Source organism: Manis pentadactyla, chromosome 2, assembly GCF_030020395.1.
Source record: "Manis pentadactyla isolate mManPen7 chromosome 2, mManPen7.hap1, whole genome shotgun sequence".
Taxonomy (NCBI): Eukaryota; Metazoa; Chordata; class Mammalia; order Pholidota; family Manidae; genus Manis; species Manis pentadactyla.
In genome coordinates, this window is record NC_080020.1 from 96,134,619 (window position 1) to 96,161,316 (window position 26,698).

Sequence of the window (26,698 nt, forward strand, 5' to 3'; positions counted from 1 at the left end):
GCAGAAAGAGAAATCAGGAAAACAATTCCATTCACAATTGCATCAAAAAGAATAAAATATCATGGAATAAACCCAACCAAGGAAGTAAAAGACCTATAGTCTGAAAACTACAAGACACTCTTGAGAGAAATTAAAGAAGACACTAATAAATGGAAATTCATCCCATGATCTTGGGTGCAAAGAATGAATATTGTCAAAATGGCCATCCTGCCCAAAGCAATCTACAGATTCAATGCAATTCCTATCAAAATACCAACAGCATTCTTCAATGAACTGGAGGAAATAGTTCTAAAATTCATATGAAACAACAAAAGACCCCAAATAGCCAAAGCAATCCTGAGAAGGAAGAATAAAGCAGGGGGAATTATGCTCGCTGACTTTGACCTCTGCTACAAAGCCACAGTAATCAAGACAATTTGGTACAGTCACAAGAACAGACCCGTACACCAGGGGAACAGAATAAAGAACCCAGATATCAACCCAAGCATATATGGTCAATTAATATATGATAAAGGAGCCATGGATATACAATGGGGAAATGACAGCCTCTTAAACAGCTGGTGTTGGCAAAACTGGACAGCTACATGTAAGAGAATGAAACTGGGTTATTGTCTAACCCCATACACAAAAGTAAGCTCAGAATGGATCAAAGGCCTGAATGTAAGTCATCGAACCATAAAACTCTTAGAAAAAAACATAGGCAAAAATCTCTTGGACATAAACATGAGCAACTTCATCAACATATCTCCGTGGGCAAGGGAAACAAAAATAAAAATGAACAAGTGGGACTTTATCAAACTAAAAAGCTTCTGTACAGCAAAGGACACCATCAATAGAACAAAAAGACATCCTACAGTATGGGAGAATATATTCATAAATGACATATCCAATAAGGGGTTGACATCCAAATTATGTAAATAGCTCATGCACCTCAACAAACAAAAAGCAAATAAGCCAATTAAAAAATGGGCAGAGAAGCTGAACAGACACTTCTCCAGAGAAGAAATTCAGATGGCAAACAGGCACATGAAAAGATTCTCCACATTGCTAATCATCAGAGAAATGCAAATTAAAGCCATAATGAGATATTACCTCACAGCAATTAGGATGGCCAATATCCAAAAGACAAACAAGAAATGTTGGCGAGGACATGGAGAAAGGGGAACCCTCCTGCACTGCTGGTGGGAATGTAAACTAGTTCAACCATGGGGGAAAGCAGTATGAAGTTTCCTCAAAAAACTAAAAATAGAAATACCATTTGACCCAGGAATTCCACTTCTAGGAATTTACCCTAAGAATGCAGCAGCCCAGTTTGAAGAAGACATATGCACCCTTATGTTTATCGCAGCACTATTTGCAATAGCCAAGAAATGGAAGCAACCTAAGTGTCCATCAGTAGATGAATGGATAAAGAAGATGTGGTACATATACACAATGGAATATTATTCATCCATAAGAAGAAAACAAATCCTACCATTTGCAACCACATGGATGGAGCTATAGGGTATTATGCTCAGTGAAATAAGCCAGGCGGAGAAAGACAAGTATCAAATGATTTCATTCATCTGTGGAGTATAAGAACAAAGCAAAAACTGAAAGAACAAAATAGCAGCAGACTCACAGAACCCAAGAATGGACTAACAGTTACCAAAAGGAAAGGGACTAGGGAGAATGTGTGGGAAGGGAGGGATAAGGGGAAAAAGGGGCATTACGATTAGCACATAACATCGGGTGTGGGCATGGGGAAGGCAGTATAACACAGAGAAGACAAGTAATGATTCTGTTGCATCTTAGTATGCTGATGGACAGTGACTGTAATGGGGTATATGATGGATACTTTATAATAGGGGGAGTCTCGTAACCATAATGTTGTTTAAGCAATTGTACATTAATGATACCAAAATAAAAAAAATGAAAAAAATGTGTGTTATAGACTTCACGTTTGTGTTTTCTATAAGGTTCATGGATAGTTCCCTAAATATGTAACACCCTGTATTAAGTTGACAGTTGCTCTAATTCAAACACAACTTAAAAGTACTTCTTTTTTCTTTTTCCTCTGCACTTTATTAGATGTCATAATCTTCATTTCTTGTGTATGCCTTGGCTGATGTCGTGTATGATTGGTTTTTGTACATTTGTTTTTTACTTCATACTTGCTTGGGAAGTAATTGGTCTATTACCTTTAGTGTGGGTTTATTTTCACTAGTGAAAACTATTTAGGCTTAAGAACATTTCCATCTAAAGAAGTACCTTTAACATATCCTATAAGGCTAGTTCAGTGTGGTGAAATCCTTCAGCCTTTGTGTATCTGGGAAACTTTTAAAATTTCCTTCCATCTTAAATGATAACCTTGCTGGGTAGAGGATTTTTGGTTGAAAGTCCTTTTGTTTCCACACATTAAATATTTCATGCTGCTACTTTCTGGACTGTAAAGTTTCTGCTGAGAAGTCTACTGACAGTCTGATGGGGCTTCCCTTATAAGAATATTTTTGCTTTTCTCTAGCTGCTTTCAATACCCTCTCTTTATCCTTAATTTTTTTCATTTTAATTATGTGTTGGCATTGTCTTCCTGGTGTTCCTTTTGTTAAGGGCTCTCCTCACTTCCAGGATCTGGGTGTCTGTTTCCTTTCCAAGACTGAGGAAGTTTTCAGCAATTATTTCTTCAAAGAGACTTTCTACTCCATTGTCTCTCTCTTCTCTTTCTGGTGCTCCTATTATGTGAATATTGTTTCATTCGGAGTTATCACACAGCTTTCTTAGCATCCTCTTGTTTCTGTAGATTCTTTTTTCTCTGTTTCTCAGCTTCATTGTTTTTCCATTTTCTAATTTCCATCTCACTGATTATCTCCTCTACTTGCAGCAATCTATTTATTATTCATTACCTCCATGGTATTTTTCATTTCAGATACTGTATTCTTCAACTCTGAGTGGCTCTTTTCCAACTGTTCTTTCTCTTTGTCAAAGTCCTCCCTGCGATCATCAATACTTCTCTGCAGATCAGTGAGCATATTTATGACTGTTACTTTGAAATCCTTATCAAGAAGATTGGTGATTTTCATTTCATTTAGCCTTCTTTATATTAGCCTGTACTTCTGTTTGGAACATATTCCTCTCGCTTCTCCTTTTGTCTGGGTTTCTGGGTTTCTTCCTTTGTAGTAGATGGATGTGCTATACCTTCTGGTCTAGAGAGTAATGGCTTTATTCAGAAGGTGTCCTTTGGTGCCCAGAAGCTCAAGACACTACTCACCAGTGCCTGGTTCTCCTTTGCAGTGGAGCCCCAGTTGCTGTTGGTGGGCTGTGGGTGGTGCTGCCTTTCTGCCTGCTGTCAGCAGTGGCTGATCTCTCTCAGCAGAGGGTGGCAGCTCGCCTCAGCTAGATCCTTTGTGAGCTGAGTAGCTGAGCTTGTGCTGGGATCCTTTTTGGGCAGGGTTGCCCTCTGCCTGCCCTGCACTTATGGTGGTGTTGCTGGGCTGATGGGGAACATGGGGTGGTACTAAGGGGAGCTAGGCACAGGTGTCAGGGGAGCTAGGTGTGGGGCTTGGCCTCCAGTGAGGAGGAAGGAGCATTTGGAACTGGCTCCTGCTAGTACCTCCCCAGTTGAGCTGAGAAAGGGCCAAGAAAGCTGGGAAAGTTTCCCTCTGCCTGCCAGACAGCAAAGTCTGACTCTGCTGGGCTGAGTGAGCTGGATGGGTGCACAGAAAAGTGCCTTGGGGCTGAGCTGCCAGTGAAGGGGATCGAGTGTTTGGGGCTCCTTATAGTACTTGACCAGTTGGGCTGAGGGAGGGCTGGGGAAGTCTTTTTCACTTGCCATTTCTTCTGTGGAGAGAACTCTGTCCAACTCTTGCCTCTCTGGCACCTCTTCTGTTGCTGGCAAATCTTTCAAACTGCTGACTATGTGTTGGTTCTCAGTGAGACCGGCTGGGGGTGCCTGCCCTCCACAATAGCAGTAGACTTAGCATTTCAGAATGCTCCAACTCTCCCTGGTGTCCAGCCCAATTAATCACCAAAGCTCTATGCAATATGGACTTGTGTTCCCAGAGCAGATCTCCAGGGCCAGGTGTGCAGAGTTCCTGAGTGCTTAACCCCTCCCTGCTCCATTTCTTTCCTCCCATTTGTGGCCTGGGATGGGGGAAGGGCTGGCTTCCCTACTTGACCATGCTCTGCATCTTTACCCTTTTCTGTGTGATCTTCTCTTCTTCACCAGGTGTAGGTGGTCTGGTCTGCAGTTTTCAGGGTTAGTTGTATTTGCTGTGGATACTTTCTTGGTGTGTGTGTCCAGGAGGAGGTTTCTACCTAGTCTTCCTACTCCGCCATATTTTTCCCCTCCAAATTCTAGTTATTTTTGCTTTTGCTTTTTCTGTGACATCCAAAAAAAACCTGCCAAGACCAATGTCAAAGAACTTTCCCCCACTGTGTTTTCTTCTAAGAGTGCTGGCTTGCAACTTCCCTAGGAATGTCCAGGGTATAATCTGAAACTGGCCCCCATATGTAGAGGGCAGGAGAGACATAGACCACTCCAGTTTGGTAAGTGGCAGTGGTAAAAAGCAAGGGAACTTACACATGAGGTTTGTCTTGGGCGCAAGGTGAGTTTATCTGTGCACCCTCCCCTCATAATCTTACCAGTTTATGCAGTGGCCTTAACTGTGTTCAGTTACCTAGCTAGTCCAGATTGATACAACAACACATTTCTCTCAAAATTCTGTATCTTTGGAATAGCTGGGAGCAGGGCAGGCAAGCAAACTACACGTTTTCAGGACAGGGGAGGAGGTGAAGAACCTTCAGTTGCCCAGGTCTAGCTAATGGATCAGCAGGCAGCCATATTTTCTTAATGGCTTACTCCAACAAAGAGTTTTATCATTTTAGTTCTTATGTCTAAGTCTTTAATCCATTTTGAGTTGAATTTGTATATTGTGTAATATATGGGTCCAATTTAATTATTTTGCGTGTGCGTATCCAGTTTTCCCAGCACCATTTTTTGAGGGATCTGTCTTTTCCCCATTGTGTTTCTTGGCATCTTTTTCAAAAATTAATTGGCCACATATAAATGGGTTTATTTCTGGAATCTCTATTCTATAACATTGATCTGTATGTGTCTGTTTTTATGATAATACCACAGTTTTGATTATGATAGCTATATTGCAAAGCTATATAATTCATGCAGTATTTTTAACATTCTTAATGTGTTATTTGATATCAAACTTTTTTCAGATAATTAATTTTCAGATTAATATTTAATTGCTTTCATTTCATTATATTTGTATTGGATTATTTCAAAATTTTCACTGTTATAAACACATGTTATAAAAGTGTTTTGAACATTTCTGATCACCAACTTGGGCAACATGTCCAAATTCAATAAATATTTTGTACATCTCTGATCTTTCCTTGGGAAAGTTTTCTAAAGGAAGGCTTATTGAGTCAAAGAATATATTTTTATAGGTTTAATACAACTATATGTTATCAATTCCAGATACCTATTACATAATTTCTGATAGAAGTTTTAGATTAAACATATTCTTTGCATCCATTATATTCCAGGCATTGTGCTGTGTATTATTCCCACACATGAACTTATTTAATACAAATATTCACTCAACTGCACTAGGGGAACCAAGAAGAAAAGAGCTTGTGGCACATATATGTCATCTGAATTTGCCTGGAAACTCATCTTTTACTTAACACTGAAGTAAAATCTTGAAAGATAAGGAAGGCACCTTCAGGGTAGTGATATTTTGTAGCTGGGCCTTTGCGAATAAGAATAAATCCTTTTTCAATATTCTGGTGTCACAGTCTGCACTAAAATATCTTTAGATCTCCCACCTTTAAGAATAAAGCAATTTGTGACTTTTTAGTCTTTCCTACTCATTTTCCATTACCTTTGGGCCTAAATCTCTCACCTGAACACATGCCTTCATGCTGAATGCTGTTCAGGTAGCTTCCAAAATATTAGTTCAGTAATCCTGAAGCAGAGTATTAGCTTCATGTGCTGAAATAATTTTTGTAACAGTCTCCTTTTTATAAATGATTCTTCTCAAACTTATGGCCACAGTAATCCTCAGCATATCATTTCTTGTTATTCCTGTCTTTCTTGAAATAGGAATGTTAAATCTTTCCAGGGAATTGAGCATTTAGTGAGGTCCACATTTAGTGTGTCTGTTGAGTGACTTCTCCCTTCACGAACTCTTCTTGCTAGTGCTTCCCTAGCTCTAAAATGTATACAGTTAAAGTTTTCCTGGTAAAGCAGGCCAGGAAGTATTGCTACCTTTTAGCTATCATTTGTACATATGTATTATATAATACAAATGTTCACAATATTCCTTGTAACTTACAGTACTGTGAGCAATATAAATAATTCGATAAGCAGTAGGTCTGCTCAGCCATTGTAATATCTTGCAAAGAATAGATTGAAAACTGTGAAATTATATTAGTAAACACAGTTTTCCAAGCCTTCTGAAAAATATATTCTGACACAGTGTTACCTTTATGATCAAATGAATATTCAGGTTTTTTTTGAATTTTATATTGTAAATGTTAATGGGATTTCATTGGCTCCAACAAAGTGACTATTTATTTTCTTGTGAAACATATGAATTAAACTTAAAATGATAGTCTAACTGCTTCATTTTTATGGTTTCAAGATTTTACAGAATATAAATATTGAACAAATACATATTTTCATGCATTTAATTATCCAAAAATAATTTACTCTTAGTGTTACTCTTCTGCATAACTAGGGCATGATTCCAAAGCTCATGTTTCTGATATAAACACTAGACCATTTCTTAAAGACTTGTAATTTCTGTATAACGTATACTGCCTTATGGTTATCTGAGACCAATGCTTATTTGGTATTTTGAAAAGCAGTTTAACAAAGAAGATGCTGACACTTTCACTGCCCACCTCCTTAACTTTCCCAAGGGAAAGATACAAGTAATAATAGATGACCATGGAGCCCCTTCCTAAGGGGATGCATTACCTACTTCTCCATACCAAAGCACCCCAAAACTTAGTGACTTAAAGCAACAATAATATTATATCCTCTCTCATGGTTTCTATGAGTCAGGAAATTAAATAAGGTAGTGTGGAGATGGTTAGTCTCTGTTCTACAATGTCTAAGGCTCAGCTGGAGACCACAAAGGCTGGAGTCTAGAATCATCTGAAAGGCCATTCCCTCACATGTCTGGTGGTTGATGCAGACTGTGGGCTAGAGGCTTCCATTCCTCTCCATGCACTCCCTTCCTCACGGAGAATCTGAGCTTCCTCACAGCATAGTGGGTGGGATCCAAGAGCAGGTGTCCTCAGAAAGCAAGAGAGAAAGAGTACCTGTTAGAAGTATCCTTTTTTGACCTAGCCTTGTAAACTGCAGAACATCACTTGGACTGTACTTCATTGGTTACACAAGCTTCCTCTGAGATTCGAAAGGTGAGAATATAGAGCCCACCTTTGTGTGAGAGGAATGTCAATCATAACATAACATAAGATCTATATATTCATCTTTGCATGACACAGTCTACTATGGGCAGATGGGGTAGCTTTAGCTAATGCCAGATTAGGGCTTTGTTGAGTAGGACATGAAAGTTTAGGACCAGAAGTGACTGGAAGTGTGTGCATGTAAGGATTTTATGGACATAGCAGGGCAGAGAGAGGAAAGGTGAGGAATCTGGTATTCAGAGATGGATTTTGAAGGAAGAATGGTGATGATTAAAGGTGATGTTTATGTGGCTTTTCTGTGTGTTTCCTTCACAGCTTCCTTTACCTCCTGTGAGGTAAGATTGTTTTTCTATATTCAATAATCTTTAGAGAGAATTATATCACAGTGAGTTGTGGAGTTGAATTTGAATAAAGATGTAACAAGCTGCTGAATGTGGCCTTGATGGCGATGCAGAGGTCTGAAAAAAAGTAGAGGTCTGCTAAATCTGGGTTACATCTGCTTTTAGGAAAAATTACTCATAGATGCGGTTGTCATGGCCTCATGTTTGGTGATTCCCAAGGGCCAGGACAAAGACTGGTGCCAGTCGATGGTGAAATTTTCATTGGCAGGCCCTGAAATCAGAAATTAGACATCATGAATTTTTCACAAAGCTAAATTTATTCAATTAAAGGAAATGGCCTTTATTATGAATTTATATCCTTTCAATATTTTGACTTAAAATGTTCTTTCTTTTATGAAGAGATGGTGACAGTAGATATCCTTATGTTTTATATTTTTTAACTGTCCATCTTGGAAAAAATAAAAAGACATTGCCCGTTATACTCTAGTTCCAGAAACACTTAACTGTTACTCTTAGATGCAGTGTGTTTGAGGAAAACAGTTCCATCTTTTTGTAGTTGATATTTTTCTATTGATATTGGGTGTGAAAGGATAATATAAATTTATCTGAATACAAGGAAAAATAATTTCTTTACTTCCTATAATCCTAAAGCATTATTCTTCTATCTACTAACAATAACTGAGGCTACATGAAAATATAAAGGGCACAATTTTTTTTCTCATATATAGGTTTGTTGTGAGAACTATGTAAATTAATAGTTATAATGAATTTAGAATCAGGCACATAGTATGTACTCAGTAAATGTTGCTGTTGATGATATTAGTCATGATTCTTTTGAAGTTGCTTTTCTGCTGCTATACCAGCCAGTTTATACCATTGGCTTAAGTGTGTGGAGCTAGATGCAATATTGCTTCATTCAGACTTAAGCTGGATTAACTGTTGTTTCTTAAATAATAACTGGTACAGTTTTTACCTATTTAATTTTAAACTACTCAGAAATGAAGGGAAAGAAAAAATAAATAAAAAACATATCAATAATAAAATAAAGTCAGTTTATAGGAAAGTCAGAAAGTAATAATAAAATAAATTTTAATTAAATATAGGCCTTGATAGGCCTTGATAGAAATGGTAGGACCTATCTACCTCAGTCTAGACTCAAACAGTCAAAAAGGAGGGCAGCCCAGATTGTACTAAGTGATATCCTGGGCTTTGCTCCTCGATTCAAATAGCATATGCTTCGCTATGATTAGATATTCATTTATATATTCATCCATTCATTCATTTACGAATTCAACAAAAATTGAGTATCTGTATTACAGAGACACAAAACAAGATATCCATATCCAGCCCAGGGAAATCTAGCATCTATTTCATCACAATCAAAAGTACTTACTGAGGACTGAATAAAAAAATAAGTAATTTATAAAATAGAAATTTTCTTAATATGAATTTATATAACCACATATAATTATAGCAGTGGAAAGTTCCTGCTTATATTTTTATTGGCCATCCCTCCCAAAGATAAAGCTAACTACCTAATGATAGCCCTGAAGATATGAACTATATATCTCGGTGCATAGTAGGTTGGTGGCCTTAGGTTGGTGACATATGGCTTTTATCTGAAGATACTGAGATATGCAGAGCAAAAAAAACAGAAAAGTAAAATGAGTCATGAATAAAGCACCAAAAGTTTCAAGATTTCTTAATATAAGTAACATTTCAGGTAGATACTGTTAGACCAGTACTGTACTCTGCTTATACTATTTTGATGATTTTTACCCAAAGAATCTTTAATTTTGTATTTGAAGTGCTCAATACATGTGAAAACAGGCTTAAATGCTTAATAACCACATATCAGTAACTGTTGTGCTATCATCATAAAGTGGATTTAAGTTTATCTCCATGTCTATTCTTAAAGTGATATAACAAACAACAAAAGCAGTAAATCCTATGCAATGTAAGTTGCAGTAAGTCTTATGATATATCTACAATAAATATTGATACAATACATACAATTTATCTTATGATATATGTACAGTTGTTGGGTAACATGAAAACTCCTCTAACTCAAGTATATACAGTAACAAGTATGCTAGATTTAATAAGTGGGTAATGCATGTCATCTCAAATATAAAAATATAGCAGGTGACTTTCTGTGGGAAAGTTTTTAATGATCAAAGTAACATATGTGTGTTTGACATGATCATATTGTAAAGAACTATACCAAAGAATCAGGCCCACATGGTCATGGAGAAAAACTCAAGGAATGGATTCTCTACTGGCATGTGGTGTATTCAAAACCATATCATTTCTAATAGCTTATCCAGATAGTTGGTAAGTCCTTCATCATGCATATCATATATCATGTAATACAACCTAAAAAACCAGTCAGGCACTCATATCCTCTCACACATACACACACATCATTCTGCGGCTGCCCCAAACTTCTGTCTGAGAATCCAAGTTTGAATCTTCTGCCACATACTAGCAGTATAATCCTAGACAAGTTACTTAACCTGGTTTTGCTTCAGTTTCCTTATCATTAAAATGGGGACCAAGAAGAGAATCGTATTACTTGTTTCATAGGGTGGTTTTGAGGATGAAATGAGATAATATGTGTAAGATGCCTGGCATACATAGTAAGTAAGCACTAAATAAATGTTACTTGTAACTAGGTGAGAAAATTGAGGCCCAAGGAGATCATGAGCTGTTAAAGGTCACTACGGTAGTTCTGGCTAATCAGGATTAGAATCCATATAATGATTCCAATTCACTGTTCTTTCCTTTACACTGAGTTGTCCCATTAATTGGCAGTAATGGCATACTCTTTTGCATATATCTTTCATATTTATGTGTCTGTCTCCCCAAATAAATTATACGTGTCTTAAAGTCTAAAAGCATGGATTAGTGACATCATCAGACACAGGTTGTAGTGGAGCAATCTTGCTACTGGGGGCTTGGTATTCATTTGTTAATTATGGGCTTTTAACAATGTTCAAAATGAAATTATTTTATTCATTCCATATTTTTCATTCCTCTTTCTGTAGTTCAATATATAAGAATAGCCAGCCATTACAAAATTAGAATTACACAGTACAGAGCCACCAACTCCTTCCTCTGTAACTCCCTGGAGAAGAACATGCAATTTCCTACTAGATTTCTGCAATGTGAAGAAAATAATATAATTCATCTATGCTTTGGTTTCTCCATATATAGAATTTGTATACAGCATTACTCTATCACAAAAGAATTCCATTATAATTTAGCTTATTGTTATGTAAATTCAGATATAACACAGGCCACGATATGATCCTAAGTACCCATAGAGAAAACTTGGTGAACATCTCAAGAGTGGGATTATTTTTAGCTTTGGATAACAACTTTGACATAAAGGAGCTCCACTCGCAGTGCATTTGTAGCACTATTAACCATGCTCGTTAGTAAGCTAACACTGGTGCATCTTATACATCTCCATTAGGGTGTACTAGTATACTAAACACTGCAAATTACTACCTTGATTACCTTTGGAGTTACTCTTAAAAGTCAACTGTGTCCTTAAAAATCAGTTGCCTAAACAAATTTCCTTTTAAATATGCCTTTGAAAGGTTTAAATTCCTCTGTATCAGTATTTGCATTTCACATTTCAAGAATTTACCAGCTTTCAGCAAGTAGGCATACCTACAAGTTTCAGTTTTCTCTTGATGCTCAGGATGTAGTTAATGCTACACAAGAGAGCAGCTAGTAACTCTGGCTTATAGGTCCAGTTGGACCACTTTGTTCTATAGATCTACAACCTGTAAGCCTGTTTTCTGGCCCTTAAAGAGTCTCCCCAGCTCTCTACTCCTAAGCTGCATAACCAGGAATTCATCTCCTGTTCTAAGCATGAATCAGGAAGAGTATGGTAGTTGAGACAGAAGAGAAGAGGAGAATTTGTTGAGCGTTGCCTTCCAAGAAATACCAGAAAGTTACTTGAAGGACTTCAGAGTGCTCTCTGTGTTGAAGTACTGGGAGAACTGCAGTTATATTACCTTGTGAAAAGGAAACTTTAAAGTCTAAAATAGCTAGATGTAATAGCATACCAGTTTTGAAGTTTGCCAGCATGTGACAGTCCTCTAAGAATTCTTGGTTTCCAGCTTGATCGCATTAGCCACAAACAGAATCTACTAAGCCTTATCAAGAGTCTGACATTTGGAGTTTGAGAATCAAAACTTCTGTGAAAACTAGGGCAAAACTCAGTTATACATCAATGGGGAAGTGAGAGCATACAGTGAAAGTTATTGTATCATAAATGTGTAGAACGTAATAGTTTGAAGAAGAGAGACTTCCCAGTGAGTCAGAATAAATACCAGAATATAACACACTGCTGAAAGAGCCCCATTTACACAATGAAGCAATGAGTTGTGGGCTCATTAGAATACATATTATGATAACTCACTAATTCTAATAAGAACCCCTATATGTGTGTAGTATTTCACCAATTAGGGTTTTCCATGAGTCACATCCACATTAGGTGACCTGGGGCAAGTGAGGGACTGGGTCTGATAATACATTGGGCAAAGTCAGTCCACTGTTGTTGTATCTTGACAAATGTTAATGATTCCACAACTAGGTGCAAATGGATTCCATGTTTGAATAATTTTCTTTAAACAAAATTAAGGAAGACAGGTGCATATCTTCAGGGCATAACATGTTAGAAATGCAAGGTACTTCAGAAAGTCTTTTGGTCCAACATTTGAAAGATTACTCTTGACAAAATTTGGCTATGCTCTTATTCTTCATTCCCCTAAGGCCTAAAGGTATTAAAATCCTTCAGCTCCTTGGAGACAAGAAGTTATAATTGCTGTAATGATTGCTAAACATGAGAAGTTATGGGGTATGACTTCTAATTCTGACTAATTCATTATACTCTGCAATGATCGGTGGTAAGTTGCTCACCCACCACTCTGGGTATTTCATTATCTGTGACTTGCTCATAGAAAGGACAGCTTGTCTGAGTGTCAGCCCTTGGATGGCAGGGTGAGGGCAGCAGGTAAATTGGCCAGAATGAGTATTGCTAGCCAGAATGCTGCCCCCATGCCTATTCTGGGGCCATCTATAGTGTGGAAGGCATTCAGACAAGGTCAGTTTGTCCGGAAGACCACACGTTAAGACCACAATCTACTGAGCTGTTCCTCATCATTTTTACTTGCAGAAGGGAGGTGGCTATTTTGTGAGGCCGTCAACCTCAGATCTGAATTTGCCGTGGTTAGGTGGCCCACCTGCTGCTCTCTGCTGACTGCGCAGGAGCTGTTAGTGCCCCACAATTGTCCACAAAAAAACTCACAGGAGCAGAGCACCAAAAAGCTCACCAAACCAGCCTCAGGTCATTCCTTTAAGTGGGAGTGGGCAGGAGGGGCAGCTGGTTTTAATGAAGAATCTGTGATTCAGTCTGTCCAGAGCCTGGAAATTATTACAGCACTCCCCCTGCCACTTGGTCACCTTGCCTCCCGCATCACTTTATTGGCCTTGGGCTTTGGGACGTGGTTCCCACATGGAAGACTCTTCTCTTGTATGTTTTATCCAGGTAGCTGTCGTAAGCTGTGGGATGCAATGTTAGAAAGGAACATCAAAGCAACAATTGTGTAAAGATACACTAGAGTGGGAAGACACACAGCAAGGTGATCTTTCCCATGCTCAGTTTTAGCTGAAAATAAATTGTTTGTATCTTTGTCTCAGTCAGTGTCCAGAAATGAAATATCCTAAGACTGGAAGATACCAGATCTGCACTGGATCTTGCCTCTCTTAAATTTGGCCACTATGGGAAACAGTACAAATGCCAAACAGTAACTCAAGATCTGTAATGAAAGGCTAGGCTGTGATCCAAAGTGTTTTCAATATTTTTTTTTCTGGTAGATTTTTAGTGATTTTTCATGAAAAGCACTTGATTCAAATGTTATTATTTAGTCTTTTAATGTTTTAGTCAATAGTAAATGATATTCTCTTCTGATACACTCCTCTCAAAGTGGTAGAAGAGCTTGTGGCAAATTGCCATTTCACCCATTTATTCTGCTCTGGTAATGCTGTGTTGAATACATAGAAACTGGGGAAAATCAAACTACTTCTATACACTTTCAAAAGAAGCCACAAGAAAAATCCTGGCAAAGTAATAATAGTGAAATTATGTTGCTTCTCAATAGATTGATATATTTTATAATAGTTTAGAAAAATTTTCACTTTAACATTTTAATAGATCAGAGTGCATATTTTAAATAAAAAAATAACCTTATGATCCAGTGTGGTTATTTATACTTAATGTAGTCTATATTTTATGGGATTTTGTGTCAAACACATTGAGGTTCAAACCCTAAGAAGACTGCAGAGAAAAGGAGGTCAGGGTAGAGGGAAGCAGGAAGAGAGGGGGAAGGGAAGAGGATGAGTAGGATGGAGAAAGAAAGTGGGGGGCAGAAAGAAGAAACATTTAAGTTCATGAAGGGGCATCTCACAAGTGGTGCTGAAGGGGTCTCTTCATCTCCAGTGGTTAAGGAGGGGATTGCAAGGTGATCAGATAGGAAATATGCCTACATAGAATCCTAATGTAAGAATTTCCTGAGACTAAATACTATTAACAACTGGAAAAAGTAAGAGAGGGAGTTTGAAATTTGTCCAGAGAGATTTAACAATAATTTAGGTATGGAATCTGTTGAAACCAGAAATTGGACACATAGCTTTCTTATCTTTCACACTTTACTGCATTAAGTTAACACTTTCTAGTCTCACAAGAGGCCAGCCAGATCCTCAGGAAGAAGGTGTGAGTTCCCTGGACATTTTCAGGTTCTGTCTTGGGTGTGCCCTGTGGGTACAGGTTTACAAAAATTCTTCCACAGAATTGTCAGCATATTAATACGTTCTTTGGCTCCAGGTGGCCTTCCTGCTCTGCATTCCCTCACTTGCCATTCATTTTCTTACTTCCCTTAGTCCACCATGATAGTCCCTGGGGTGCAGCATAGGAGATTCTAGCTCCCCTAGCTGCACATTTGTTGTTACTGAACAATTAATGTATTCAGCTATTATAAAGTGGTAATGTTTAGCACTCTGCCACATCATACCTTAGGAGTACAGGGCAGTCAGAACATCTGAGAAATGGTCAGAGTTTAGAACCAGATCCAGCAAAGGGTTCAACTTTCATTTGTGTGGGTCCATTTTTCTGTGCGGCACTCATAAGCCAGCTGTGGCCCTCAGATGGGAGAACGGGGCTCACAGAGCGATGGCTGGGACTGCAGAGCATTTCAGGGGCAGGCAGGGGTGGACTCCTCAGATGGGTCCTGGAGAGGAAATGATGCCTGCAAATGGGACTTACTGGATTAGAGCTGAACAGTAGGTCAGGTCCTCTTCCCCAACTGATACACTCAGCCTTGATGATAGGCTAAACACCTGGCTCAGTAAAGAAAATGGGTAAGGGGTAACTGAAGAGCTTTCGGAAGGCAGGCAGAAACTGTGTGTGATATTAGCGTGGGTGGGGTTTCTGTTCATGCAGTTGTTACTCTCTGTTGGCAGTGGAGCAGAAGGATTAAGAGTTCTTTTCCTCCTGGGTCTAGAGTCAAATAGGCCAACTATACAGATGGGCTCCCTCAGTCACTGACTTCCCCTGGACAAGCCACCTGTCCCTGCAGAGTCTCAGTATCCTCCTCAGTAAAAGGATATACCCACAGAAAATTGTGCCTTTTTCTGTACCTTCCACCTCTTCCTCTCAGTTAGCTACCTGCTATGAGAATCAGGACAATTTCAAGTGTCTTCTATTTAAAACAAACAAAAACCCCAAACCTCACCTGCACTTCCTTTTCCTCTTCGTTAGGATTTCCCTTGGCACTGGGGCTGGGTAACTCATTACTGTGCCGTCCTGTACACGGTGGGATGTTCAGCAGCATCTTAGGCCTCTACCCACGAGAGAGCACACTCTCCCCTGCCCCTAGTTGTGACAATGAAAACTGTCTCCAGACTTGGCCGAATGTCCCACGGGGAGCCACATTGCCTCCAGCTGCGGACCACTGCTCTCATGGCTGCCCTCGCTCTTTCCTTCTGCACAACCACCCCTTCTCATGGTTTTGTCTGTTCTCCTGAGCTCCTTTTCCTCACTTTCCTATCATTCCTGAATCTATTCTTTGTTTTGTCCCTATGTCAGTAATGAAATGGTTCTTGTTCAGATGAACAATAGCATCAATACCTCTAAATAGAATAACTTTCCAGTCCTTCTCTTACTTGATCTCTCAGCTTATAAGCATCCCCACCTTAAAATGGTCTCCTCTCCTGGTTTTTCTAACACAAATATTTCTTGGCCTAATCCGTGAAGTCTGGGACAGCAAGGAGTGCTGGGGCTTCCCTCTCCGTGTGGATTTGCCATCCTCCAGGGTCCTTGCTCGGGCTCTTTCAAATGGTGGTAAAAGGGTTCCCCACACCAAGAGAGAGCAGGCCTCACAAAGCAAGCCCTTTTCAAGCTTCTGCTTAAAACACATTTGCTAGTAATTTCTTGGCAAATGCCCAGAGTCATCGCAGGAGGGGCTGCCCAAGACAGGTGTGAGGAGGGGGTTGACTCTTGGCATAACAGTTGAGGAGCTCTCTTGGCCCTCTCCCCAGTGAAACTGGTGAAAACTATTTAAAAAAGTAAAAGCCTGTGGAAATGGTCCTAAGGGACAAAGTGCAAATGTAGAAATATCTATTCAAGAACAACTACAAAAATTCACTAACAAATGTGGTATTGGAACCAAGACCTCTGCCTTTCCCCACCTTCCCAGTTCAGTGAGGTGGAGGCTTCACTCCAGGCTGGTTTGGCCAAAGACATGGGGACACTTCTGCCCACAGCTCTGAGCTGGTGGGCTTTCTTCCTGGGAGAAGCAGAACTTTCTCTTTCCCTGCCCCCAGTTGCCTGTTACTAAGACTAAGGCCTGGTGAGTGCAGTCAAGCAGCAGGAGGTCCCCTTTTCCATCCTGTCCCCAGCTGTGCAAGGGAGACACTACCTGGACACAGCTTGCTAGAATGCCGAGGTCTCATCATCCTTGCTTGGGCTCCTGAAGTGGTGGTTCCACACCAGGAGGGACAAGCCTAGAGGACCTCAGGCTACTGCTCATGACCCTCTCCCACCCCCAGGCTCTGCACCTACAGTGGGAGTGTTAATCATTCAGAGAAATTTGCCATTGTCCCCAACCCCATCTCCAGAACCCTGGTTTAGAGATTTTGACTTGGGGGAGAAGGAATCCATAAAATAAATAATCCTTAATCTCTTCCCAAAGAAACTGACTTCATTTACAACAGAAAATGGGGAAGTTCAAACCTACGGTGTTCTCAGGAACATTGGAGGCTATGGTGAGAGGCAACTGGGAAGAGAGTCAAAATTCAGGCAAAATTACAGGTTAGTTTTTAGGAAAGAACCAGGACCTGAGACAGTCAGGAGGACCCCTACTGGGGTCAGAACAAGTACCCAACACTGGCCTCACTAGTTATTCCTTCGAAGGAGCGGCAAATTGATTATGTTAGTTTGTAGAGCAGTTTACGTGCTTGGTCTCTCTCTACCGCCACCACTAAGTACTCTGGTCCAATCTTATCATCTCTCCCCTGGACTGCTGCTGAATTCCCCAACTGGTGCCCAAGTCAGGAACACCCTCCTAGCTGGTATGCAGTCCAGTCTCTACACTGTGGCCAGAAAAAAACCTTTGAAATCTAACCAAGTTGTGTGCGTCCTCTCTATGAAGACCATAGGAAAGAAACCTGTACCTCCAGTGGTGGTTAATTCAGAGCTGACAGTCTCTGCATCTTGTGTCCTGCCTGTGTCTTCCACTTCCTCCAGCCCCATGACAGAGCTCATCCCCGTCCACCCACAAGCACACACTCTCCCTGGCTTCCTCTTCCACATGTTGTGCCAGATGGGTGCCGCTAGAGGTACTGCTCCTTCATAGAATGCTTGTTCATTGCTCTTTTCTGCTGTGCACCTCCTTCCAGAGAGCTGTCATCCACCCCCTGACTTGGTGGCACCCCTCCACCTATCTGAGTAGTAAATCTTTCTTGGATCATACCAGAGGATAAATGCCATGAGTTTGACATCAGAACTTAGCCTTGGGAGGGAACTTCCCATGGCACAGTGAGGTTGTACTGATACCCTCTTCCCCACCAACCTTAAATTCTTCCCTGGCTTCCAGTGCATTTACTTTGATGATAGTCTACAGTACTTAGCTTGGCCTACAAGGTTCTGTATGCTCAGATCCCATCTTACTGGTTTCTTTGCCCACTGTACATTCGTCATGTTCTCCACTGTCTGAGGACACGTCTACCTGCTGTGCCCTTTGCCTGGAATGCTCTTCTCTCTCCTCACTCCTGCCAGTCTTTACCTAGCTGGCCCTTAATCAGTCTGCATAACTCAGTTCAAAAATCACTTTCTCAGAAAGACCTTGCCTGACACCTCACCACAGTCCTTCCAACCAGATCATACGTACTTTTTATTCATAGCACTCATTTTGTTTGAAACTTTTTATTTATTCATGTAATTCTTTGATGCACATGAATCTCCTTCACTGCATTATAATCACCATTTATATGTTTCATTCACCATTGTATCCTCAGTGTCTAGGCCATTGGCTGGCCCACAGTAGCTACTCGGGTAATATTTGTTGAGTATGGAATACATGAATACTTTTAGCATTTTGTATATATAATCTCTATTTTATATATATATATTTAATATATATTTATTGTATATATAATCTTTCAAAGCAGGAAGATACTATATTAGAATAAGCGCTATAATTACACTCCCTATTACCCCCCCTCAAAAAAAACAAACACTCATACTTTGCAGTTTTAAAACAGCAATGGTTTGTTTCTCATTCATGCTGCATTCCCATTGTGCTTTAGCAGGGTGCTTTGCCCCATCTCATCTGTATTCTGGGACCCAGGCTGATGGAGGCTACCAGCTGGAACATTGTCTGTTCAGTGGCAAGGGGAAGAGAGACCAGAATGTTTTCACACTGGCAATTAAATACCCCAGTAAGGAAGTGACATATATTTTGTCTCCATATACAATCCATTAGAACTAGTCTCATGGCCCTGCCCAAATGCAAAGAGAGAAGGAAATATAATTTTCTCATGCACCAAGAAGGAAAAAAGAACCAGATATGTGTGATCATTGCAAGTCTCCCGACTGACATATTTATATAGAGCTGTGTGTGATAAAAGTTCAAATTGAATTCAAAGGGATGTTAGCAAAATTCAAGAGGACATGGTAATTGAACTCAGCTAGAGGATGATACTTTGATAGCCTGGGTAAGAAGGCATTACCAGGATGTGAATATAATAAAAAGGTATGTATGAGTGTGTGTCCACGTCACAGTGACAAGAGATCAAGCCTGCTGAAGTGAAAAGTGTGTGTAGGGACCCTGGGAGATAAGATTGGGGTGGCAGATATGGCCATTAGCATATCCACACTTCTCTCTTAACTATTTTGGCCGTAGTGTAGAAATATCTTCAGAGTAAGCAGTTCAGTATATGGCTTTAGACTGTCAGTCACCTTGGCTTGACTGCTTTTCCTTCATTTCTAAAATTCCAGGTCATCAACCCCCTTCCCCACCCCACACCCCACCCCCACCCCCACCCCTGCTGTCTGGTTGGCACCGCAATCCAGAAAGAGCTGACCTAATCCCTGTTTTCAGCCCATTGTCATTCCATGAGCAGATAAATACCAATGGCCTGCCTGTTTGTGAGTTGAGTATGTTTAATCTCACCCTTAATTGGCACTTCTAGGTACTTAACTGAGTGGATAAACCCATTAACAATGATACAAAGTGAAAGATAGTGTCGAAAAACAGGTTTTACAAAAACCTGAATGCAATTGAAAAGTGCCATTCAGTCCCTGTGTCCCTAGAAGCTAGTAACACTCAGTCAATACAAATTGTATTGAGAGAAACCTATTTTCTCTCACCTTACATTTGTTAGTTGTAGTACCTTTGGAAAAGAAAAAGAAAAGCTGTATCTTTTAGAGTTCCACTGATAGGAAACATATTTGGGGGAAAATTGCATTTGAATAAAAGGTTTGTTAAACAAAAATCACAATAAAATATTGACTATAGAGCAATCATTACCAGAGAGGGGCAGAGCTAGGTCTAGCTTAATATGTCTTCTGTGGATGGATTCTTAGAGAAAGCATCCTGCAGCGGCTGGGTGGTCTCTAGAGCCAGCCTGACAAGATTTAAATGGAAACTACACAATTTACCACTGGGAGACCTTGTGGAATTCATTTAATCATGTGGGGGTTCCACACTGCTATGGACTGAGTTGTGTCCCCCTATCCCAAATTCATATATTGAGCCCTAACTTCCAGTGTGACTGTATTTGAAAGCAGGGCTTTGGGGGAGATAATTTAAGTTAAATGAAGACTGTAAAGTACGGTCCTAATCTAATGGGTTGATGGCCTTATAAAAAGAGGAAGTGAAGGGAACTCTCTTTTTCCTTATGTGAACTCAATCAGAAGAGGCCATGTGAGCACAGAGCAAGAAGGTGGCCCTCTGCAAGCCAGGAGGAGAGCTCACCCAGCATACAGCCATGTTGGCACCCTGAGCCCAGACTTCCAGGCTCCAGAACTGTGAGAAAATACATTGTTGTTTAAACTAACCAGTCTGTGGTATTTTGTTACAGTAGCCTGAGCAGACCAACGTACCTGCCTGTAAAACAAGGATAGTAATAGTGCCTTTCCGATAGTGTGTTTGTGAGGATTTGGATGTATACAAACTGTATTGAGAGAATCAGTGCTTTATCATATGCTGAGCTCTTAAAGTAATGCTTGGCCTATAGTAGGTAGCTAATAGGAGTTAGTTAATATCATTTTTATTATCTCCCTCCCTAATCCCTCATTTGATAGTATCATGCTTAGAAATTCTACTTTTCAAGCCAGAGAGATCTGGGCTGGACTCAGTTCTCCCTTTTATAGGCTGACCTTGTTCAAGTTACTAACTTCTCTAAGCCTCAGTTTTCATGTGAGGATAGTGGTAGTGTTGCCTGCCTTGCAGAGCTGTCATGAGGATTAAAGAAGATAGGTACAGAAATGTGTCTGGCATATAGGAAGCATTCCACAGATGTTATTTATGGCCATCATGAGAGGTTTGCAGAGCTTCTTCTTTTGTACTATTTCAGTAAGAAACTGCCTTCTCAGAAACCTTGAACTACTTGGAGGGGCAAGTAATAGCTGTTACTTTTCAAACTTGGAACTCTAAACATGTCCTTCCCAAGCCATTCTTACCTATACTTTTCATTGTAAGACACTTACTTTGTGTGTTTTTGCTTTTGTCTAATACATGTCCTAAGGCCCCTCTCTCCATCATGTCTGTGTTACATTACAGATTCTAAAGAGTAGGCACCATGTCCTTAAACTTGATGTATTTAAAAATAATAGAATTATAGGACTGGATGTGACTACGGCTTTTGCAATAACACTGAAGACTGGAGAGTGGGATTTTCCCACAGCTATTGAATGGTAGGTTTACAGCCTGGTTATTATCTCACAATGTGAAGTGGGAAAATCCATAAATATATTATTGAACACAGTGATCCTTAAGCTGAGGTGTAGACAAAATAATGTCATGCACAGCACTGCTTCTCAAACTTTAATGAATGAATCATCTGAGGAGCAAATGCAAGTTCTGACTCAGGAGGTGTAGGATGGAACCTGGAATTCTGCATAAGCTCCCAGATGATTCTGAGGCTTCTGGTCCTCAGATTACTCTTTGAGTAGCAAAAATGTAGATACTTTCAGCAGAAGTAACTTTGAAGAGATTTTGCTATTTTTTGTTTTGTTTGTATGTCCATTTTTGTATTCACTCAAATGCCCACTGGATGTAATTAAAAAAAAAATACAAATGGGGAACAGTGGACACATTTTATATTTAAATGCTTCAGTTTGTTGCATATTCCTAAATCATTCACAGTAAGTTTATTTTCTATCCCTTTTCCATTGAATGGAACAGTAGTGCTCTTTTAATTTTATTTGCTTCTCAGTCATTATTTTCTGTAACACATTAAAGCACCTCATCCTTCCTGAAAGCTCTCTTTGTTCCCCGACCTGTACTGTCTTGAGTTCCAGCTCCACCATAGAAGTCATGCCTAAATCCTGTTCTCTGGCCCCTCCTTACCTCTCTTACTGTCTCATGAGCTCCACATACTGCCACAGATACAGTTGTTACTTTAGGCCTTGGGAATCTCTCCCTGATCAATATTTTTCATCCTGAAGGCTTTCCTAAATTTTAGTCTTGCATGCTCACTGGATACAATATTTATGACCTGCAAGCCCTTCAGACTCAGTGTGAAAAACTGAAGCCCTTAATGCTTTTTACCTCTAGACCCCAAGCCAACTGCCAACCACCACCAGTTATTTTACCCCCTTTATCAAAACTTTCAGTGACTCTCTGTTTACTGCAGAGTAAATTGCTAATTCCTTGTTCTGACATTAAAACTGTTTTCTCTCTAATCTCAACCTGATCTTTTTTTTTTTGTTTACCCACATCTTTAATCGCTTTTAAGTATGTGGTTGACTTAAGTTAGTCTGAATCCTCCTGTTCCCAGGCATGTATGTGATCACAAGTCTGATCTCATGGCCAAGTGGGCAAGTTGCAATGGGAAGGTGCTTGAGATACTGAAGGACAGACCGGGAGACGCCATATGAGACATGAGGGCTTATTGGGACTTACGTACAGGGAGTCCAGATGAGTCTGTCTGGACAAGGTTGTGCACCACTGTTGTGGATGGGGAAGGAATTGATTATATGGGGTGTGGGGGACAGAGACTATGTGCTTTGCTAGAAGGGAACATTCTTGTGCAACCAGCGCCCCAAGGAACAAAACCTTGCTCATAAGGATCCACCTCCTGATAAGATGTTTCCATGGATAAAGAGGCCTGGTTTTGGCCAGCCCCAGGCCATTAACACATGTTTACTTAGCATACCACCCGGAGCAGGGGGCCGTATGGACACATGCTTATTCTGGGACAAAAGGTTACAAGCAGGCAGTGCTTGTCCCCACAGCAGGCACTGACATTCTCAGACTTCATGCCATTTCACTATGGATTAAAGCCCTCACACCAATCCTTGCCTATCAAAATACTTCATAATCTGTCAAGGTCTATGTGAAATGCTACATCCTTTATCTAATCCCCCTACCTGGAGGAAATTCCTCCTCCTCTGCACTGCTAGTGTATGTGATACAGGATTTTATATGGCACCTTGCACCATCCTCTATGTTACAAATATGATCAAATGTCTACCATCTGGATGCCCCAAGTCTTTCAGCTTTCTAGCATCAGTGTTTTATACAAAGACTGTGACTCAAACCCCACTCCATTTGGAGGACAAAATCTGACATCCCTGTTTCTTTTTAGACTCAATTCCTCTGCTACATTTAGGGGAAGGGAGAGTTGCTGTATGTCTGTTGGTCCAAGCCAGTTCACTCTACAAGCCTCTTCTCTTCACTGACTGGCTCCTGGCAGGGGCTTCTAGCTCTGTCTTCGGCTTCTCCTCTCTTCCCATTGGCCACTCTTGCATTGCGATACTCCACTTCTTCTCCATTTTTACACAAAATACCACCAATGACAGGGTATCAAATGCGAGAATCAGAGATCTTAGCCATATATCCGACCCTTGCTGATCAGGTCTATCCATGGACATGGGACTCCCCATCTCCAGACCTTTCTTCTCCCATCTCTTCTACCAGGGTCATAAATCCTCACAAAATGCTAGAGTCCAACTCCTTTTACATATTTCTGCAGAATGTTTCTCCATTTTGTTGCTGTTTAAACCTTGCCTGTCTAGATTGTACATAATAGAGTCTCACCTTCCGTAGTCAAATAAGTTTTTAAGTGTTTTCTGAGCTTGGTAGCAATTCTGTCCCTCAGGAATTCTGCTGTACCAAAATTGTCCTGGGCCAATCAGCTCAAAGTAAACTTTTTCATAACCATAACACTGTAAGATAGGCAAAATTATAATCCACTTATTTCTGTATGTATCTCGTATTTTTCCATCAAGGTTGAAAACACATTCAGGAAAAGACCATATAGCACTAAACATTTTATTGATCACAACATAGAAAAAACCCCACAGAGATTAAATCCTTAATCTCTCATGTCTGAAGTTTGTAACTTTGGGCAAGTAATTTTCCTTGGCGACCCTCGGTTACCTAATCTATAAAATAAGTGTAATAAAATCCACCTCATATAAATGTGAGGATGTAGATATTTTTGTAAAATCATTTGGTTAGAGCTCTGGCACACAGTAGGAGTCCTGCTCTCGGTACAAGTTTAAAATGTTTGTTGAATGCAAAAGGTTCCTCCAGTGAGCTTTATTTAACTTTGAGTTGGACGTAAACATTTATTGCAGAATCCCAAGACCTATTTGATACTGTGATTTTACTTTCTCAATATCATGTTTACTCTGGAGTCAGTTCCATAGTATTCTACCCTTAATTGAACAGACAGGAAATCATGAGTTTAGAGCATTCAATGTTAAGAGCCAATGACACATTAGTTTAGAGGCATATCAGTAATCATAGAAGTAGCTTCTCAAATTGTAATGTTTTCCTCTGCCTTAATGCTAGCAATCAAACCACTGAATTAAGCTGGGCAGGGTCAGGGCTTTGGATGTGAGGAAATTTGCTTGAATTTGAGGCATTTTGTGTACAGTACAAGATGTTCCAGATACACATTCTCTGAATACTGTTTAGGAGCAGTGGTGCAAGAAACCAAATAGCTATCTCCAAACCTCTGAATCCCATGAATTTTGGGCAGGTCTTCAGAACTGACGTTGCTCCCAGAAAGAGGAGATCTCATAGTTTCTAGAAGGGCTAGCTACTCCCTGGGGGTGAAAGATGGGTGGTGGAAATTGGGATGTGGAAATTTCCATTATGCCCTGGAATTGCACAAAACCCTTCTGCATGAAGTGCTCACCAGAGGTTTCCCAATTTGGTTGAGTAATCTCTCCAGCTGAAATGCTTTTTCCTCCACATATGAAATTTCTCTCTGTCTTTCAAAGACCAATGTTGAATCAACCTGGTACCTACAGCCTTTCCAGGTTCCCCCAAGTTGGAATAAATTACCATTCACACCTCTATATTTCTAAAGCATGAAACTAAAAGCACTTAACAGAATCTTTGTGTTATTGATGATGGTGAGAGGTCAGTATGGTGTAGTATCTTAAAGTTCAAACTTGAAGGTCAGATTTCCACTTGCCAGCTGTTTGACCCCGGGCAGGTTACTTCACTCCACTCCACATCAATTTCCATGTATATAAAATGGGCATATTAATAGCTATTTCATTATTTTTTTTGTTAAGGTTAAATGTGATGATGCACATGAAGTTCCTAAACAAGACCTACTATAGAGTAAATTGTCAGTAAATGTTAGCTTTCACTGTTATTCCTTATAGACTTCTGCCACATTGTGCAGAAAGCTCTTAGATAGCAGTGACCATAATATGTTTATTTTTTTTTGTTTTTGTTGATATGGTCAGTGACCAATAAATAACCTGTTGAGTTGAACTTCATTTATGACAGGAGACAGATTTGACTTCTAAGTTCCTGTTTTCTATTTATTTGCCATGAAAGTTATGAAGGCTATGCTTCTAAACACATGGTTTACCTGAATGGGATGGTTTCTAAAATAGCTTCTAATGCTACAATTTTTATGTGTGGCCAGGATTAGAGAAGCATATGAACCAAATTACTCAACATATACATATCTTTGTAGCCTTTATTTAACTTTTATGCATAAAATAAGGCTAAATAAACATTATTTTGAAAAAAACAAATAGAAATGATCTTAAGCATAATTTAAAATTTCCACACATAAAGTTTCCCTTTCACAAACATGTTAACAGACAAAATGGGCAAGAAAAGTAAATATTTTGTATAACTCTCTCTTCTTGAAAAGTATTCGTAGATTCTAATTTGTATTTCCCCAATAATGTCTAATTTGTGAATGATGTAATAAATATGAAGCATTTCACTTGAACGCAATTTTTTGTTTTCCTCTGAAAGCTTTAAAAAAGGCAAAATTAAGAACCCTTGAAATATTAGAAATCTGTCATATTTGCTATGGCAATCTGCTCTAGACAAATTTTTTTTTTTCATTTGTCTTTCTTGCCTGCAACCTAAAACTGCTAGTATTTTAACATACAGGATGAAAGTTTATTTAGTCATATTTCTGTATGTTATTCAAAACAGTCATTTCTTTGAATGAATATAAATAAAATTCCTGCTTCTCCTTCTGCATACAGTGATAGAAAACATCTTTTCTTTGAGCAATGGTGCATTTACTCCACGTGGTTTTCTCAACCTTTCCCATCACAGATAACATTGGAAGAGCCCAGACCCCAGGATGAGACTGGTTTTACATTAGTTTCCTAAGGCTACCTTAACAAATTACTGAAATTTGGAGGGCTAAAACAATAGAAATTTATCTTCTCACAGTCCCAAAAGCCCTAGGTCTGAACCCATGGTGCCAGAGGGACTTGTTCCTTCAGGGGAGTTTGGTGAGATTGCATTCCTTGCCTGTCTCCTGGCTTCCAGTGGTTCCAGAAATTCTTCGGCTAGTGCAAGCATGACCCGCATCTCTGCCTCTGTCTTCATGTGGTCTTTTTCTCTGTGTGTTTCTCCCTTCCTTCTCTTTTCTGCTCAGGACACTCGTCTTTGGATATAGGGTCTAGCCTAATCCAGGATGATATCTCAAGATCCTCAGTTATATCTGCAAAAATACTTTTCCCAAATAAGTTCACATTCCCAGGTTTCAGGTGGACACATCTTTAATGGGGTCAATTTTCAATCCACTGCAGGTTCCTCTGGACTAAGGCTGGCTTATCTGGCACGGTCATAGACCCTGGTCAGAGATGTACCAGACACAAAGGCTGTATTTGCATGAAGCCATCATTTCTT